The following is a 19,462-nucleotide window of genomic DNA, read 5'->3' as shown; positions in this document are numbered from 1 at the left end:
TAAGCACCAAAATCTCATTCCCCTGTGACCCAAGGTTGCATTTAGAGGCCTAAGAGGCCTAAGGAAGTGCCGTGGCTAGGAGGCAGCCTTCTGCGAGAAGGTTCACATGTCAGCTGTTTTTCTCTACTTTGATTTCTTCAGACCCTGTTATTTCTAGATCCTCCTGTACACTTGTCTGGGCCCAGCCTGCAGAAGATGCTGCAGGGCCACTAAGGGATGAGACTTGGAGGAGAACCTGGTTGAAATGTCTGCCACCCAGCCTCTGTCACAGTGGCAGTTCTAATTGGCTGAGGACGAGTCTTGAAATGTCACAGGAAGATTTATCTCCCAGCACAGAGCCTCCCTCAACTAATTCAGAATAGGCCACTGGATAATGGCTTGTTTGAAAACAGTGCACAGACCAAGGTGTCATTTTGTTTTAGAATAAACTTGGCAGGCTGTTTGAAGCCAGAGGGATGCTGGGAAGGGAACACTTGACTGACCTAGATTGGATTTGAGGACCATGGGCCTTACTTGCTGTATCAGTCTCTTAAGGTACTACCACTGTCCTGTGGGGGCTCAGCAGGCCCCTGCTGCAGACATTAGAGCTTTTAAGGAAGCACAGCCTTCAGCCAGAATTAATTTCATAGACAGTATTTCATGGAAAATAGATTTCTTTAGTCTTTCGTAGGGTCCAAGGGAAAATTATGCTTGCTCGATTTCAACACGCTCTTTATATAATGCGTTTGTTAATTTGCCAGTAACGGTGTAAATATGGAAGAAGGTGGAAGGCAGATATCATTTTAAATTATGTAAATATGATACACCACATTTCTAGATCCAGTACACTAGATTCCCAATCACTATGGCCTGGATGTGGAAACGTGGGTTGCTGAATGAGTGGATACAGAAAATGAAATCTATACATGTAAAGAAGTATTATTCACTCTTTATAAAGGCAGGCACTCCACTCTGTGCGGTGACATATGTGAATCCCAAGGACATTTAACTAAGGGAATGAAATAAGCCAGTCACAGAAGGGCTTATACTGGGTGTTTAAATCCAACATGGTACCAACTAGGACCATTTATAGACATTAGCATGATAATTGTTAGAGGCAGGGGATGGACAAAAACATACAGTTCAACACGCATCAATTTCCATCACACACACACACACACACACACACAAGTTCGGAACTTTACTCTCCAGCACTGTGCCTATTGCAGACAACACTGTAGGCTTACAGTTTCATTCAACCTATAGAGCTCAGCTCTTGCCAGAGTAAGATAAAAATTTTGAAAGGAAGTATGAAAATTTGGAAACTTTTTTTTTTGTGAAAGTGAAGTGGAGTAGTATTTTTAGCAGCTTAACATTAGAAGTTCCGCATACATTTCTTCTACAACTCCCTTCCAAGATGGATTCTCAGGTTAATTTTCGCATCTCTTAAGGTAGCCATGCAAGCTAGCTTTTATTGATGACTTTATGGCTGAGTTACACTTCTAAATAGAACAACATTTCTGATGATCTTGGGACCAACAGAGCTCTTGCCACCTCCAAACCACACTGGATTTTCTGAGCTATTATTAGTCCAGGGAGGAGAGATAATTGCAATCTACTCAGAAATCTAAAAATAAGGTGTTTATTCATTTTCTGTAAGGAATTTTATTTTAGCACATCGCCTTTTTGGAGAAAGGTTTATAAGGGCTTAGATTAAAGTGTGGCTCTTTCCCTTCTCTCCTTCCCACTCTTCTCAGAAATTCTCAAGCAAAAGCGTAGCAGCCTACAGGCAGAAATCAGAAGGGCGAAAAGCTCGGCAAGGCTCTTATTAATCTGTCTCGGAATGATTGAGAATTGACCAAAAATCTAATTCTTCTCATGCAAGAGGTAACCTTTATCTCGCTGGCATTTACCTGGAGTTAGGTAAATATTGATAGTGTTGGTAGGTATGTAATCAATGACATACTTTCATCATTTATTTTCTTTAAACCACAGACACAATAGTATTGATTACCCCATACATTTCATGCTAAATAGCTGCATTAATCTGACTTAATGAGTGTGCGTTATGGAAACAGCTATACCATGTTCTCAGCAACTACCCTGCTTGCTAAATATGTCTTTTCTTTATCTGTGACTTTTGTTTGATTCAAGCAGAAGAGCGGTCTACAAATTGTTTTCTGAAAATGGAAAAATAGTAAATATTTTAGGATGTATTGTATGTTGAACCAGTGTTACTCTGTCCTGGAAGTCGAGATACAGTGGTAGAGAAATTGAAGTCAAAATGAATGTCTGGGGCTCCCCACCCCCGAACATATTTGCTTACTGAAACAGTGAACATGTGGGATTTGGACCAGGTACCAGATTTACTGCTCATGGAGAGTGCCAACTTTGGAGAAAAAAAATCAAGATTTCTGTCACCGCATGCCCAGTTCTACTATGCCAATAAAAAACCTGATGGAGGACATGCAAACCGGTATTCATTATCTACACCTTATTCATACACTATTAAAATTCTACTCATTGTCATCATCCAATTTTATGGACTTGATAACTCATAGAAGTCCACAGGAAGAACTGGTCTCAACCCTTCAGATAGAGACCACAGAGACAGAATTCTATTTACTTATGAGTTGCGCTCTTATTCTGCCCAGTGATGGACTTAAGGGATGAAGCTCTTTCACCTCCTCATCAACCGTAGTAAAATTCTCATTTTACAGAGGACATGGAGACTATAAGAGACCGAGTCTTTTCCTCAGCCCCATCTGGCTAAAAAGTGACTGAGATAGGAGTTAAGCCTGGGTCTATGGCTCCCCAGTCAGAACCCTGTGCCTTTGCCAAAGCCTCTAAGTTTATTGCTCACATGAAAACAGATCATCCAAAAGAAAACTATAATCACAACAAAAGAAAACCCTCAGCCATAGCTCATGAGACTCACAGACTCGTTGACAGTGGTTATTGATGTCAGTCAGTTTCATATTCTAAGATAGAGTGAGGACCCGATCAAACCATAAGTAATAACAATAATCTGTGACTATGTACAAACGGCAGAAGATATATTTTTTTGCCACATGTGAAGGAACCTCTGGATACCACCCCGTACCAATACCACCCACACAAGCCAAAAAAAAAAAAAATTACCTAACAATCCCACTTTACTCTCTCTTGTCCCCCTGCCCATGTACACCATGATTCTTGCAGAGTCTATCCTGCTCTGCCCTGCCCATGCAGACTCCATGGTGATGATAGCTAGCTCCGGCCCCCAGAATCTGACATGCCTATCCGAGTGCTTTGCATCCCACACTCAGCATTTGGATGGCAGGTGGCAGGTAGCACAGCACACGTAGAGCTTCCCAGGCCACTGCACGCCACATGCTTCGCAGTGAGTATCTGGGTGAGTGCCACTGGATGACCCCAGCAGTAGGCTCCGGCCATTTCAGAAAATGAACTGCTTCTCCCAGCACACAAATATCTTGCTAATTAGCAATTAGCTATTAAGGGAAAAGAAAGGACTAGGAGTTGGGGATCTGAAATAGTCTCCTAAGAGATGGGGGAAGGGGGGGGGGAAGTACCCAGCAGCACTTAATGGAAGCCAGATAGAAAGTGGCTTCATTTGGGTCCAATGTCTCAAGCCGTTTTCCTAAATGTTTGAGATTCAGTAGAGGACCCCAGTGCATTCTGCCAAGTGCTTTTCCCTTTAATTTTTAAATGCATTCAAATTTCAAGGGGAATTTAATCCGTATGTTTCTGGTTCTTTTACACTTAACTCATCAAAATGTTGTTCTTTAAGAGCTGTTTGATCTGTAAGGCTTATGAGCCTTTGTTATAAGCCTTTTCAAAACCTCTTTCCCTTTTTTGAATCAGCAAATGGAATTGTGCCAATTCTGAATGGGATTTGAATAAAGAAAAGTCCAACTTTAGGATTAGATGTAGAACCTCAAGGGTATTGGAGCTGGCTTTGCAGAAGGGCACTTGACCCTTGCATGAGAGTCAGGCTACCCACATCACAGGGTCCTAGCATAGGAAATGAGGTATTAAGAGGCAGCCCAGAGACAACACTGATGCTATTCAGAGGCACACTCTTTAGTGAACCAGAAAACCTTAGCATTAGCTGCTGGCCAGCTCCCCTTGTCCAGAGATAGCAGTGACAATAGCCAATACTCATGGATAATAGCTATGCCATCCAGGGCTCTCGTTGGTTCTTTTTGTGTGTCTTCTTTCTGAATTAGAACCTTGAAGTAATAAAGCACATATAGGAGTTTATGATCTGGAATCAGTGGACCTGTATTTGAATCTGACAACCATCATTTATAAACCCTAGTTTATGAGTGAAGCTCTTTAATAGCCCTGAGATCGTGCTTCCAATTGATGTTACCACCAGTTGCTTGTTTGCTTGTTTGTTTGTTTGTTTGTTTGATTGGTTGCTTGGTTGCTTGGTTGTTTGATTGCTGCTGCTGCTGACTGTTGGTGAGATGAAGAAGTCACTGTCTAATGATGTAGCTATTTGTATTCACTATAATTATAAAAATAGACTTTTCTACCTGTTTTATCAATTATGCCTACAAGTTCTGAAATATTTTTCCCCTACCACCTTTCCCACATAATAGATCTTCACAAACTTGAAAACAGTTATAAATGTCTTCTCTTTTCCAAGATTAATTTCAAATTCCTCATAGGCCTGGTTCCTGACCTTTGCTGCCCTGGCTCTGTTTCCCCCTGAACACATTAAAACTGAGCGTGATGCCCTAGACTGTTTTAGATGAGCTCTAAGGAGCACAAAGCACACTGCCTTCTGTTTTCTACTTTATGTCTCTATTAACATGGTCAGGCATCCCACCTACTTTTACACAACACTGTGAGAGCTTTTCATTCTCCTGTGATTAATTCCAGGCAATGTAAAATCATATATAAATTGTGCTTAAGGCAGTCTTTCATTTTTTTATCTTTCTACAGTTGATAATTTTTTATAATTTTAAAATACAGTATTTTTCTCATGGTAAGAAAAAATAGTGTGTATTTAATGGGAGAAATGCAGTCTAGTCTTTACAGTGTATTTTGATGTTAAGTGCAGGCGTGGTCCAATTGGAAGAGTATCATGCTATCCGTTGATGTATCACCTAAATTCTCAGCTCCCATAGTCTAAGCCTTCAAAACCTATTCCTGAAGTGTCATTGTGAGGCCCAGGTAAGTTTCATCATGAAAGCATGCTGAAGAAAATCAATGGCTTCAGCCCTCCCATTGGGTAAGCAACTGAGAGCAAGCGTCCAGCCTGCATGGGACATCTTTTAATTTGCCAAGTGACTAAATGTGCAGTCCCTACAGAAGGCATCTACCAGCTGTGCCCACATGGCCCACTCAGCTGGACTGCTTTTCAAAGAGCAGACAGGCTTATCTGATACCAAAACCCCATGCCAAAAAGATCATAGCTGGGTTTGAGCACTTGTACAAAATCCCCAGCAGCCAAGAGTGGACAGCTCTGCTTGACAAAGGCTGTTTCCATCCTTCAGGCCAACAGACAGCTCTGCCTGCTGCTGGACAGTGTTCTAAAATGCTGGGACCCAGGGGTGGGTGTCGGGCCACTGATGATGCTCACCATCTGTCCACTTGCCTTCTTCTACCTGAACTTCATCTCCATATTCCCAATGGGCTCTGTGGGGCCTTTTAAGCTTCACTGACCTATTCAGCCTGTGAGCCAGGCAATCTCAGCAGGTTTGTACTTATCCTCAGAGCTCTGCAAATGCATCTCCATGGAACTTTCTTCTCTCCATAACACAGCCATTCTTCCGGATTTTAATCTCAGAAAACGGTGAAAAGTACTTGTTTCACATGATGTTTTCCTGAGTGCTTGCATGGAGCTCTAATGGTTGGGCAGTTTATGGCAAGAAATGAGAATTGATTAAGGGACACCACCTGTGCTCCTTGCACATACCAAGCCCAGTGCCAATTAAAGAAACAATATAAACCTTCCAGGCAAACTTGTCTGTCTTCTGCCCCAGCCCAAGGTCTTTATGATGTTACAGAAAGAGAAAACTCTGGAAAGAAGTCGTGTATATAGTGATAAAGAATATATAAGTAGATGTGAAAGCTTAGCATGGGTTATAAATGCTCTGGTCACTGAAATGAGAGCTTAATGTCAACCTGAGTATTCCAGAAGGTAGGGATAAATCTAGGGTTTTCATCTTAATGAGGTCTAAATTAATGCAGAAAAGATGTCATTTTAAAATGATAATACAGCATTGGAAACATACATAATACATATGTGTGTATATAAAATATGCACATGTATGTATGCACTTCCATATACCCACACAGAGAGAGAGAGAGAGAGAAAGAGAGGGAGAGAGAGAGAGAGAGAGAGAGAGAGAGAGAGAGAGAGAGAGAGAGAGACCATAAGTGGTAAATCAACATTCCATCATCATTCAAATAGTTTTCATTTTTTTCTTTCTCCAACCCAGCCATGCATGTTTCTATGCAGGGATGAAACTCAGGGCCCAAGTGTACTTTCTCATGGTAAAAAAAAAGTAGTGTGTATCCAACAGAAGAAATGCACTCTCTACGGTGTATTTGGATGTTAAGTGCAGGAGTAGTCAAATTGGAAGAATTTCATGCTACCCTGTTCATGTATTACCTAAATTCTTAGCTCCCAAATTCTATGTCTTCAGAGCCTCTTCCTACTATTGAGCCACATAGGTATAAATCCCATCATAGAGCTACAGAGAAAAAGATTCCACATAGGTGAAGTTTTCACCATTGAGATCAAAGGTAAGGATTCTACTATTGAGCCACATAGGCAAAGATCCCACTATTGAGCCACATAGATAAAGATTCGAGCACTGGGACTCATGCATAAGTATTCTACCATTGAGCTACATAGATAAGGATTGCGTCACTGAGCTACGCAGGTTAAGGTTTCTACCACTGAGCTGTGTCATCATTAATTTTGCTTAGTGTGAGACAGGGGCTTTTCCAAGTTACTCAAAACAGCCTGGAATTCACTGTGCAGCCCAGGCAGCCTTGAACTTGAGTTTCTCCTTATTTAGCTTCCTAACAGCTAGAAGTAGAGGTATCTTTCACAACAGCCATCTCTCAACTGGCTAATAATTCAAAACTGCATGGCATCTGATTCTAGTCCTAATGGTTACTGCCGACAGCCAACTACAAAGTCCTATGTAGTTTGTTAGCTATAGGAGCACATGCCTGAACCGATGTCCAAAACAACCTTCAGAATTGTGTGCAGCAGTACAGTGGCTGGCACACAGCATGAAAATATCTCAGCTCTATTTGTGTCCTGTGCCCTCTTTGCCCATCACAGCTGCCACCTGGCAAAGGAAGGGTTGTGTGCCCCTCCCCAGCCCATGAGAGCTGAACCACAAAAGACATTTCTTCATGATGTTACAGTCTCCCTCTTTGCTCAGACCTACTGCTTCCCTGGGTAGTGACTCATTAAACCATCTGCACTTTCAGCCTGTCATCTCCTGCTGTCCAATGAGCCTCGCTTCTCTTCCCAGTCAGTGTTCTATCTCGTGGTCATCCCAAGATCCTTGGGTCCACTCCCAGTGTCCCGAGCTAGTTACTCACCTTTGTGCTTCCGGGTGTATATAATAAGTTCTTTCTCCACTGTGATGCACCAGAGCCTAAGTGCTCTCCCTCCCTTAAATCCTACAATCTTGTTCTTCCTTTAATCTATAACACAGCTTCCAGCCTAGAAACAGAGACCCATGGCTTCAGCCACCGTTATAAACATCTTGACCTTACCCTGCTGTTCTCAATTATACTCTTTGAGTAAAATGTGACTTAGGAAAATGTATATCACAGCTATCCCTAGTTGCAGCTAGGGAAAACTGAGCTTCTCAGAATGGTGGAGTGGTGCCACTCTGAATCCATACTCTCTAACCTAACTTAGATATACAAAGACGGGCCAGTCTTTTACCCTGTTTCTGTACTCATTCCGTAGAGTGGGGATGTTCAGACTCCTCCATTTTACTTAACTCTTGTACTCCTGCTTTTCCATTTTACCCCAGAGAACTTGTCTTCCTATAAATCATCCTTTTTTTTTCTTCACTCAATTCTATTTTAGGTCTCAGTTTAAAGATTTTCTTAAGCAGGATTTTGCCGATATTTGCTCTATAATAGGTATCTGTCTTTCCGAATTAGAGTACGTCATGTATGTTTTAATCTATTTTTCTGTTTTTTTTTTATTTTTCATTTTGTTGTTTGAGATCATGACTGGTTCTACTTGTTTATTTGTATTTACCACTAGCTATGTTTCATAAATATTTCTTATATCCCTACAAAATATATTGTAATAGATTTTCAGTAAAAGTATTTTTTTCTTTTTATCTGGCATATAATTCAGCTACCTGAGAGACTAGTACAGAAAGATAGAAACTTCAAGTCCTGCTTGGGCTGCAGAGTGGGTTCAAGGACAGCCTAAGCAATTTTTATGAGGCCCATCTCCAAATTGCACTTGCTAGCACAGTGCTTTTGTGACATTGGCATGGCCCTAGATTCTATTTACAAAAAAAAAAGGAAGGAATAATTTAAGTAAAAAGTTATGTAAGTAAAAAGAAAACAATATTTATAAGAAAGTTAAGACAATGAATGCATCAATGAGGAAACACAACACATTGATGTCATTAGACACAGTGCTCTCAGGCCTGCCTCCCACCACAGCTGTGGGCCTATCCTCCGACTTTTCTCCCAACAGAAGTTGCTCTTTTGTGTAGAGCTGGGTTTCAGTTTGCCATCTTCTCATGAAATTTCCATAGAAGGCCAAGTTTGTATTTTGCTTGTTTGTTTTTCTTTCAGATACCTGTAGTATCTGGATGCTTACTGCTTTCCTTTAGCAACTAAATACCATGAATGTATTTTACGTTTGAATGCTTTTCTTGAGTGGTTGCCTACTTTCTCTATCTTCCTTCACAGCCACACTCAGCTCCTAGATATTATTTTATTAGCTCTGATCCTCTAGCTCATAGTTCAGTCTGCCTCTCTGTGCCCTGTCTCCGTTTCCCTGCTTCTCAAAAATGATACCACCAGGATGTCCACAGCTCTGTAGTCCCTACAGAAGGAAGCTCACCTTGACTGCCAGAGTCTATCTGGTTGTTTCTTCTTGGGAAGTCTACCTCCTGTGACAAGCACAGAGTTGATTTTTCTTGTCAAGTCGATCTTCCCCCCAGTGATGTGTGTTTACTGATTCCTCTAGAATTCATAACTCAAGACTGCCTGGAATCCTGCCTCTGAAACATGAGATAGTTCTCTGTCTATTCCCACTCATTAATGCAAAGGCATGATAAGGCCAGCGTATTTGACTTCAATATATTGTCTTTCCCCTAGCCTTAAGTTTTCATGATTCCTCATCCAGAGGAGTCAAACAAGAAAACAATTATGATCCCAAATATTCCATCCATCTCATTTCCCCCAATATGGCCCCTGCTGCCCTCTACTGAATATTTCCTTCCATCACATCAGCTCTTTTTACTTCTAGCTACTCTGATCTTTCACTGAGAATATTATTATAATATCTAACTGTTCATGTAACCTAGGTGGTCCCTGACCAAAGCCACTCTGTGCTGCAGCCAGACAAACATTCCAATTAGAAACATGGTTCAATCCTTCCTCTTTAGAGGTTTCACTGGTTCCCTTGTTTGCTTGAGACAACAGCCCGTATCCCTACCTTGGGTTAGGGGCCCTTAAGCTTTCCATCTCTTTATGCAACTCGTTTACCATGGTTACCTTCAACTCTTTACCAGCTTGTCTCTTCCCACCATGCTGCTCATGACCCTTGTTCCATTCTGGCAATGCTGAACACATTCCCACCTCCTCCTGTGACTTCCCCTTTTTCTAGAACTTGGTATATGCTAGTTCTGTTGATCTGAGGCAGTTACCAGAAAGTACATTTTAGTAACCATTATGATTGGATTAAGAAACATCTCTGGAATTAAGGAGCCACCGCTTTGGCCCCTAAATAGGGTTGGGACCATCACTTGAATTGGGATCCTGAACTGAATAAATGAAATAGGAGATAATCATGTGAGGACCAGCATTCCCATATCTCTTCTTCTTCATTTGCTGAAATATGAACAGATTTCTGTGTCATAACCGGGAGCCCATTTCCTACTGCCCATGCATTCCTCCCACTGTGGACTCTGTCTTATGATCCAAAACAAACTGTCTCTTCATTGAGTTGCTTCTTTTTTTATGATTAGGTATTTTCTTTATTTACATTTCACATTATCCCCTTTCCTAGTTACCTCTCTGAAAATCGCCTATCCCCTCCCACCCCTGCTCCCCAACCCACCCACTCCCATTCCTGGCCCTGGCATTCCCCTATACTTGGGCATAGAACCTTCACAGGACCTAGGGCCTCTCCTCCCATTGATGACTAACTAAACCATCCTCTGCTGCATATGCAGCTAGAGCCACAAATTCCACCATGTGTTTTCTTTGATTGGTGGTTTAGTCTCAAGGAGATCTGGGGGGTACTGGTTAGTTCATATTGATGTTCCTCCTGTGGGGCTATAAACCCCTTCAGCTCATTGAATACTTTCTTTAGCTCTTTCATTGGGGACCTTGTGCTTCTTCCAATGGATGACTGTGAGCATTCACTTCTGTATTTTCCAGGCACTGGCAGAGCCTCTTAGGAGACAGCTAAACCAGGCTTCTGTCAGCAAGCTCTTGTTGGCATCTGCCATAGTGTCTGGGTTTGGTGGTTGTTTATGGATGGATCCCCAAGTGGGGTAGTCTCTGGATGGTTGTTCCTTTAGTCTTTGCTCTGAACTTTGTCTCTGTAATTCCTTCTATGGGTATTTTGTTCCCCCTTCTAAGAAGAACTCTGAGTTTCTGGGCTAATATTTGCTTATCAGTGAGTGCATATCATATGTGTTCTTTTGTGATTGGATTACTTCAATTAGGATGACATCCTCCAGATCTATCAATTTGTCTAAGAATTTCATAAATTCATTGTTTTAATAAGCTGTGTAGTACTCTATTGTATAAATATAGCACATTTTCTGTATCTATTCCTCTGTTGAGGGACATGTGGGTTCTTTTCAGCTTCTGGCTATTATAAATAAGGCTGGTATAAACATAATGGAGCATGTGTCCTTATTACACATTGGAGCATCTTCTGGGTATATGCCCAGGAGTGGTATTGCTGGATCTTCTGGTAGAACTATGTCCAACTTTCTGAGGAACTGCCAGACTGATTTCCAGAGTAGTTGTACAAGCTTGCAGTCCCACCAGCAATGGAGGAGTGTTCCTCTTTCTCCACCTCTTCGCCAGTATCTGCTGTTACATGAGTTTTCGATCTTAGCCATTCTGACTGGTGTGAGGTGGACTCTCAGAGTTGTTTTGATTTGCATTTCCCTGATGTTTAAGGATGTTGAACATTTTTCAGGTGCTTCTCAGCCTTTCTGTATTTCTCAGTTGAGAATTCTTTGTTTAGCTCTGTACCCCATTTTTAATAGGGTTGTTTGGTTTTCTGGAGTCCAACTTCTTGAGTTATATATATATTGGATATTAACCCCCTATCGGATTTAGGATTGGTAAAGATCTTTTCCCAATCTGTTGGTTGCCTTTTGTTCTTATTGACGGTGTCCTTTGTCTTACAGAAGCTTTGCAATTTTATGAGGTCCCATTTGTTGATTCTTGATCTTACAACACAAGCCACTGCTGTTCTGTTTATGAACCTTTCCTGTGCCCATGCCTTTGAGGCTCTTCCCCACTTTCTCCTCTATAAGTTTCAGTGTCTCTGGTTTTATGTGGAGTTTCTTGATCTACTTAGAAGTGAGCTTTGTATAAGGAAATAAGAATGGTTCAATTTGAATTCTTCTACATGCTAACTGCCAGTTGAGTCAGCACCATTTGTTGAAGAGGCTGTCTTCTTTTAACGGGAGGGTTTTAGCTCCTTTTTCAAAGATTAGGTGACCATAGGTGTGTGGGTTAATTTTTGAGTCTTCAATTCTGTTAAATTGATCTACCTGTCTGTCAGTGTACCAGTACCATGCAGTTTTTAATCACAATTGCTCTGTAATACAGCTCGAGGTCAGGGATGGTGATTCCACCAGAAGTACTTCTATTGTTGAGAATAGCTTTTGCTATCCTAAGTTTTTTGTTATTCCAGATGAATTTGAAAATTGCCCTTTCTACCCCGGTGAAGAATTGAGTTGGAATTTTGATGGGGATTGCATTGAATCTGTAGATTGCTTTCGGCAAGATAGCCATTTTTACAATGTTGATCCTGCCAATCCATGATCATGGGAGATCTTTCCATCTTCTGAGATCTTCTTTAATTTCTTTCTTCAGAGACTTGAAGATCTTATCATACGGGTCTTTCACTTCCTTAGTTAGAGTCACACCAAGGTATTTTATATTATTTGTGACTATTGTGAAGGGTGTTGTTTCCCTAATTTCTTTGTCAGCCTGTTTATTCCTTTGTGTAGAGAAAGGCCACTGATTTGTTTGAGTTAATTTTATGTCAGTTACTTCACTGAAGTTGTTTATCAGGTTTAGGAGTTCTCTGGTGGATTTTTTATATATATTATCATATCATCTGCAAATAGTGTTATTTTTACTTCTTCTTTTCCAATTTGTATCCCTTTGATCTCATTTGTTGTCTAATGCTTCTTATCAAGTGTTTTGTCATAGTGATAACTTATGAGCTCATAGCACATGGTACATGTGGAAGCACGTGGGAGTTAGGTTCAGGTTGCCAGCTTATTCTTCCACCTGACCGTCCAGTTCATCCAACAGACACGGGATCCCACCATCTCCCTCTCCTTTATTTAAAATATCATTCCTCTGTCTTCACAGGAAAACTTCATCATCAACTAGTCTAGTACACGTTTCCCTCTCCCTCTCCCTCTCCCTCTCCCTCTCCCTCTCCCTCTCCCTCTCCCTCTCCCTCTCCCTCTCCCTCTCCCTCTCCCTCTCCCTCTCCCTCTCCCCTTCCCCCTCACCCTCCCTGTCCCCCTCCCCCCTCTCCTTCTCCCTCTTCCCCCCCTCTGTCATCATATTATATACTGATGTTCTTTCTTCCTAGTAGCTTCTTTGAGTCAATAGCTATGCTCAAAGTCTTTCCTGTGAAAAGGCATTGTGATGAACCCAGGCGTCATTGCATCTTGACCTTGGCCTTTTTATTTATCTGTATCAGCAAAAATGACATGGTCCATGAGGACAGTGACAGTGGTTGATAGTTGTTTTCTATTACTAACTAGTACTACTCCTGGATTATGATTGATTACAAAACGGTGGTTGGCACCCACCCCACTGCCATGCCTTATGTTTGTTAGCTGGCTAGCTAGCTAGAAAAATAGAACAATGAACTGGCAGGCTAAGTGTCCAGTTCTATACAGAGCTATTTTCCTGTTTAATCATGGTTTCCTGGGCTCAGAAAACCAGAGTTGCCATGAATAACCTGCTGATACCATTCAGGGAACACTAGGTATTCTTAGCAAGCATGAGGTGTGCTATCCCTGGATACTCTAGTGCCTTCTTATCATATTATCTACCGTCTAACCCTTAAAAATCTTCGTTTCTCCCTTTAGAAAGATCCAAAGAGTGACTTTGAGTGACATTTATTGTAAGGGTGAAGCTAGATGGGAATGAGAAGAATTATGTGGCTAGAATTTAGCAGTACTTTGAGGACACTGGACTCTGGGTGTTGGTAAATAGAAGCCCCTTTCAACAGAAGAACAGCAGGCATTTCTTCCCCTTTTATTATGATGATTATTATTATTTTTGTGGTTCCCATGGAAACAACCAGAGCTAGAGAAGAGAAAAGTCAGGGAGGTTAGAGTGATGAGACAGCCCCAGTATGCTTAAGAAGATGGGCTGTGTGTGTCCCTGTGTGTGTGCGTGTATGCACTGCTGGGCCAGGGGAAATTGGGATGTTTATTCAGGGCATTTATTACAATAGGGCTCAACAAGGAGGCAACTATCAGCTTTTAGTAATTAAGGAGTCTTTGTAATGACAGCTCCATTGGATTAACTGCAGAGGGAGGGAATCAGAGAAGAAGACATTCTGAAGATGAGCTAGAGGGGTGTCACCAAAAGGGTTGAACTAAGAAGTGGGGTGCTCACCTTCCACTTCCCCTTCTCATCCTAGAGGGAACACTGTGGTTACCTCCTGTGGGATTTCAGTGCAGTGGGGCTGCTTACAAGCCCAGCAATTCAGAAAGCTTCTTCTGCTACTGTCTCCTCAGCTTCCTCCTGCCTTTCATTGTCCTCTTCTCGCCCCTTAATTAAGAGAAGACAGGCAGGGTCTATGCTGGGTTGGGCAGGTGCAATTACAAGAGCCACCCAGAAAGGATATATACATCATCCTAAACAGTCCTCTATCATACCTTTCCTATGACTCTGAGAACTGACCCACTACATCTGCAGTGCTACAGTCTCTCTAATAGTTAAGCACTGGGCTCCAAGTGTGATCAGCCACTAAAGACATAGAAACAGACCTAGCATCCCTAAACTGAGAAAGAATTCATCATGACTGGCAATTGAACTAAGAAGGCAAAGGCAATAACCAAAAAGGGCACCCAGGACAAAGACAGTGGCTTGCCCATCCCACCCTATTTCCCCTTCAGTAATGTGCACTGGCATTTGGAAAGCCTAGGACTTCATTCTGAGAGGAGCCGACTGACTGGTCCTTAACCCTGTGCTGACATGCATCACTCACAAATGTCACAGCAGCCACTATCAACATCCAGGGCAACCTTGGAGTCCATATGTTAAAAAGTAGAGAAATCCTACCACCAACCTGGATTGGTTCACACACACACACACACACACACACACACACACACACAGAGAGAGAGAGAGAGAGAGAGAGAGAGAGAGAGAGAGAGAGAGAGAAACTGACAGAGAAAATCCACCTTCCCATCCTATTCTACTGAGCAAGTTGTCAGAATGGACTATGAGCCCCAGTGACTTAGGGACTTAAAGACTTGGTTTAACCTGAGGATTGATACTCCCTGGTCACAGCAATTCCTTCTCCCATGACAAGTACAGTATTCTGATTCAGTGGGGGAAGTGAGTGTTACCTTCTAGTCCTCATTTCCCACATCAGTCCCCTTAATCCACCTCGGCTCTTGTGTGATGAAGTGATCAAGTCAAATACCAGATTCTGTGTGACCGACTCTCCCTTACCTTAAAGCCACTGTCCACAACTGGCTTCTCTACTTCCTAGGGTTATTTTTGCCTTAAATGATTTCTTTCCCCCTATCTTTCTAACTGGCGGCCTTTGATTGCAAGAAGCAACTCGGTTCTACATTACCAGAGTAACAGAGTGTGTTGTAATTGGCCGGGAATCGGTCTTGAAATGTCAGGGAAGGATTTATTTCCCAGCGCTACCTCTCTAGGTGCTAATTTTGCTATAGGCTTCTGGATAATGGTTCCCGCTCACAATGGGCAAGAGTTCCTAATCAGAATCCAGGGCTGTAATTGGGTTGAAGGGATTTTAAATCATTAAAGTTGCATTTAGAAGGGGAATAGAAATAGAACCCCAAGATTGAATGACTCACTTAGTATTTAATGAGAGAGTCATGGAGTATTACTTATAATATTCTCTTAATGACCTTACAAGCAATGCAACTCCCCCCGCCCTCCAGGGCCTATTCACAAGGCACACTTCTGCAGTCTTATGCCCACTTCTCTGGAGCAATTAATTACTGACTGACCCATCAAGGAGTGATGGGCTCTGCATGGCTAGCAGAAGCACCGATTTCTTTCCCTACTATCTCCTCACTCTTCATCTTTCTGCTGCCTTGTGCAAGGGCCTGCCAGGAAAAGAGCTGACATTCACCATACCATAAATCATCATGCGGATTTTGGAAAGCCCAGATCACCAGGAGAGCCACAGGGTGACAGAGAGTACTGTGGAGGGTGTAAGGGATGAGACTGTAGAAATAGCATCAGGCTATGAGTGACACTCTGTCATCACTTCAGAGACTGCTTGCTGCTGCTTCCATCTGCCTATGAACATGCCAGGTCACCTGATCTCCAAGGTTGGTTTAGTTACTTAACAACTCCATCTCAATATTGCTGGGTGTGGTGCTTAATCTTCATCGTCCACTTGATTAGACTCAGAAGCACCTAGGTGATTTAGAAACCACTCTTCTGGGTATGTCTGTGAGGGCATTTTCAGAGAAGACTAAAGGAAATAGCTCCTCCCTGAATGTTGGGGTTGGTATGGTTGGTCCTACTATAGGCTAGGAGTCCAGGAGATGAAGGGAGAAAGGAGAATGACAGATAGAGAAGATATGATCTCTGATTCTCTGCCAGTTCTTTGGGCTCTCTGCCCACACACACACAAACACACAAACACACAAACACACACACACACATATACATACACACACACACACAAAACCAGTTGTGGTAGACTGAACCCTCTAAAACCATAATTGAAATGAGTCCTTCCAGGGAAATGGCTCAGCATGTAAAACACTTGTCAAAAACACGAGACCCTGAGTTCAAATTCTCAGAGTTCATGTAAATCTGGGCCCAGAGTGTCTATTAAGAGATGGAAGGAAGGACAGGAAAATGCCTGGGAAGCTTGCTCACCAGCTAGCCAAATGGACACAGCAGAAAACAGCAATGAGACCCTGCCTCCAACAAGGGGAAAGATGGGGCCCAACAGCTGAGGCTGACATCCACAGGCATACCATGGCAAAAGCATGCCCACACCCACATGTACATATGCATACACATATGCACACATAGTAACATAAAGCCCTTGGTATAGACCTGATCTTGATAGAGTGCCAAGAACTGATGTTTTGTCAAGCCCAGCCTAATATAAGTCTCAGGATCTTAGACATGTCAATGTCTGTCTCATGGGAGGCATAAAGAGTGTTAGAGCCTGGCCATGGTAGCACACGCCTTGAATTTCAGCACTTAGGAGGCAGAGGCAGGCAGATTTCTGAGTTCGAGGACAGCCAGGGCTACACAGAGAAACCCTGTCTCAAAAAAAAAAAAAAAAAAAAAAAAAAGAGTTTTAGATTTCCTTAATGTAATTGTTAACTGGGGTCACAACCCAGCTCCAGGACATTGCTTCAAGTAGGATGCAGTGCCAGCATTTATTCTGGACTTCATAGTCAGAGCAGACCTGCAAAACCAAGGTTCTTATAAAGCTGTGCTCTCTAGGGTACGGCAATAGAAAGACGGCCCAAGGCACATCAATCTACTTAGAAATGCCCTAATCCTTTGGAGAGAGTGTGTGATCTTGCATGTGTGCTCCTCATATGATTGCTTTGGGCTTTCCTTCCAGGCCTACTCAGTTTGGAAGCTTGATGCTTAATAAGTTGACCCGTCCACCTGAGTGGCATTTGAAGTCAGAGGAGGACACGGATATGAAGTCATCTGCCCTTGTCCACTGGCCTCCTATCAGTTGTGTTATCTGTAACCATCATGACACACTGCACTGGTGACCAGGGTGCTTTTCTAGTACAGTAGGCTATGTCTAAATCATCAGAAATATTATAGAAATTATTTTTGTCTTTTCCAGTACTCAGTATGCCTGGATTTCCTTTCTGGTACCCAAACTATCACATCTATGTTCTTAAATGAATACTTGAATACTTGAGACAATTCTACAAAAAAACACTTGGATTGCGCTCACATCAGGCTAGTCTGGGGAGTTTTTGCATTTAAGAATGCCTGTGAATATAGTTTTGCAAAGAAATGAAACTTCATGCTGTTCCCCTAAGAGAAAAGCTGACTGTATAACACAAGTATATTTGTTTTCTTTGAAACTTGTCTGTTTTGTTTGTGGGACTGGTAAGGACCTCCATCTAAAAAGGAACCAAATGGAAACAGGATCAGACTTTTGCTATGGTAACTTGTGGTGGATGAAATAGCACAGACCTGAACCTTCAACACAGAAGATGCTAAGGCAGTAACATCACAAGATCGATGCCAACCTGGGCTGTGAAATGTGACCTGGTGTCAAAAGAGAAAAAGGGCATTAGGGATTTAGCTCAGTGGTAGAGTGCTTGCCTAGCAAGCTCAAGGCCCTGAATTCGGTCCTCAGCTCTGGGGAAAACAACAACAACAACAACAACCAACCAACCAACCAACCAAACAAACAAAAAATCCAGAAACGTAAAAAGGGAGAAGCAGAGAAGGAATGGAGACAGTGGATAGAAATGTGCTGCCTAAGCCCTTTTGACCTCTACACCATAGCACAGATTTTATAATAAACTATGGTGCTTCCTTCTATCAATTTGTTTCAATTAATGCAGATAAGGAAAGTCAAAGATGTCTTCTTATAACATTGCTATTATTCAACCCACTAGAAAGGTAACATGATGGGTGGGGAGCTAAAACATCCTGGACAATCTTTAATTATAATGTGATGACTGGCTTAAATTTAGTCACTGAAAACATCAGTAGTTTCATTGGTGGCTTACCAAAAATTACAAATGACAAATGCTTGTGCCATGCAAATCCCAGCTGGAGCAGTGAGACTTGTGGAAGAGCGTGCTGTGCTTTCTACAATTAGTTTGATCCCAACAAATCTGGGACACAAAACAAAGCTAACAGTATCTTCAGGGCAGAAAGGTGCTCTGTTCTTGTGGAGACCAGGGTGTGACAAACCTTTGGTGTAGCAACTATGTCATTTACGCTATGTCTGACCCTTTCAGTACCTGCTTTTATTGGGAAGGGCCACAGCCATGCATTTTGAAACTGTGCCCTGCCAACTCCTCTTTGCACTTTGGTTGTTACTTATGAGGATGCTAGCACTGAGAGAGTGTCCTAGTCAGTGCCTCTCGGATGGTTCTGACTGTGGCTCCTTCCTGACTCTAATGCCTTGCTTTTGCTTTGACTTTTCAATATTTAATTACGATGCCAGGCAGACCTGGTCTCAGAATGCTCTGAGGAATTACAAAACAGACCTTTTGACTTTTGGGCAAATACAGACCCCAGAGTGCAAAAGTTTGTGAATATATAGCATTTCAGGCAAATTTCCCTAAGGGTTGTATATTTAATAAATGCACATAGTTTGATGGGTAAGATTTTGGTTTTCATGTCTCCTTGGCCAGATATTCTTGAGCAGAAGAGAACCTATCAACCTGTATATGGCCTCCTTTCTCTACCACAGACTGGGTTGTTTTGATCATCGCCACAGCAGTGTGCATGGGATCTGCTCAATATTCACGTGAACATTGCATTCATGTTTGATTAGAGACGATAGCAATGTCTTCTTTGTAACAGCAGCAGCTCTCTGGAAGCTGGTCAGGGGACTTCGCTGTTTACAGCTGGAAGATTCAGTGCTTATCTTCCTGTGGCCACCTGTTTCTTAGAGATCGTGTCTTAATTAACTCTGTGTTATCGAAACAGAAATTGTAGCAACACGACAAAATCAAATTGTACATGAAAGAGAGAGAGAAAGAACAAACTCTGCTGACCAGAGCAGGGAGCCTGGAAGTCTTTGGGGGACTGGGAGGGTGGGGGACTGGGCTGCGGGGCTTGCTAGAGGCTG

The 19,462-nt window shown here is 42.3% G+C and overlaps 1 protein-coding gene across 3 annotated transcripts in view; it reads left to right on the top strand.

The window, feature by feature from the left end:
- Positions 1 to 19,462, top strand: part of Ntm (neurotrimin) — a 969,657-nt gene that overhangs the window by 724,985 nt on the left and 225,210 nt on the right. The gene's annotated exons all lie outside the window — the stretch shown is intronic.

The sequence above is a fragment of the Mus caroli genome, unplaced genomic scaffold, assembly GCF_978045245.1.
Source record: "Mus caroli unplaced genomic scaffold, Mus_caroli_1 scaffold_11, whole genome shotgun sequence".
NCBI classification, from domain to species: Eukaryota; Metazoa; Chordata; class Mammalia; order Rodentia; family Muridae; genus Mus; species Mus caroli.
Note: the sequence above shows the minus strand (reverse complement) of the source record. Positions and strands in the feature narration are given on the sequence as shown.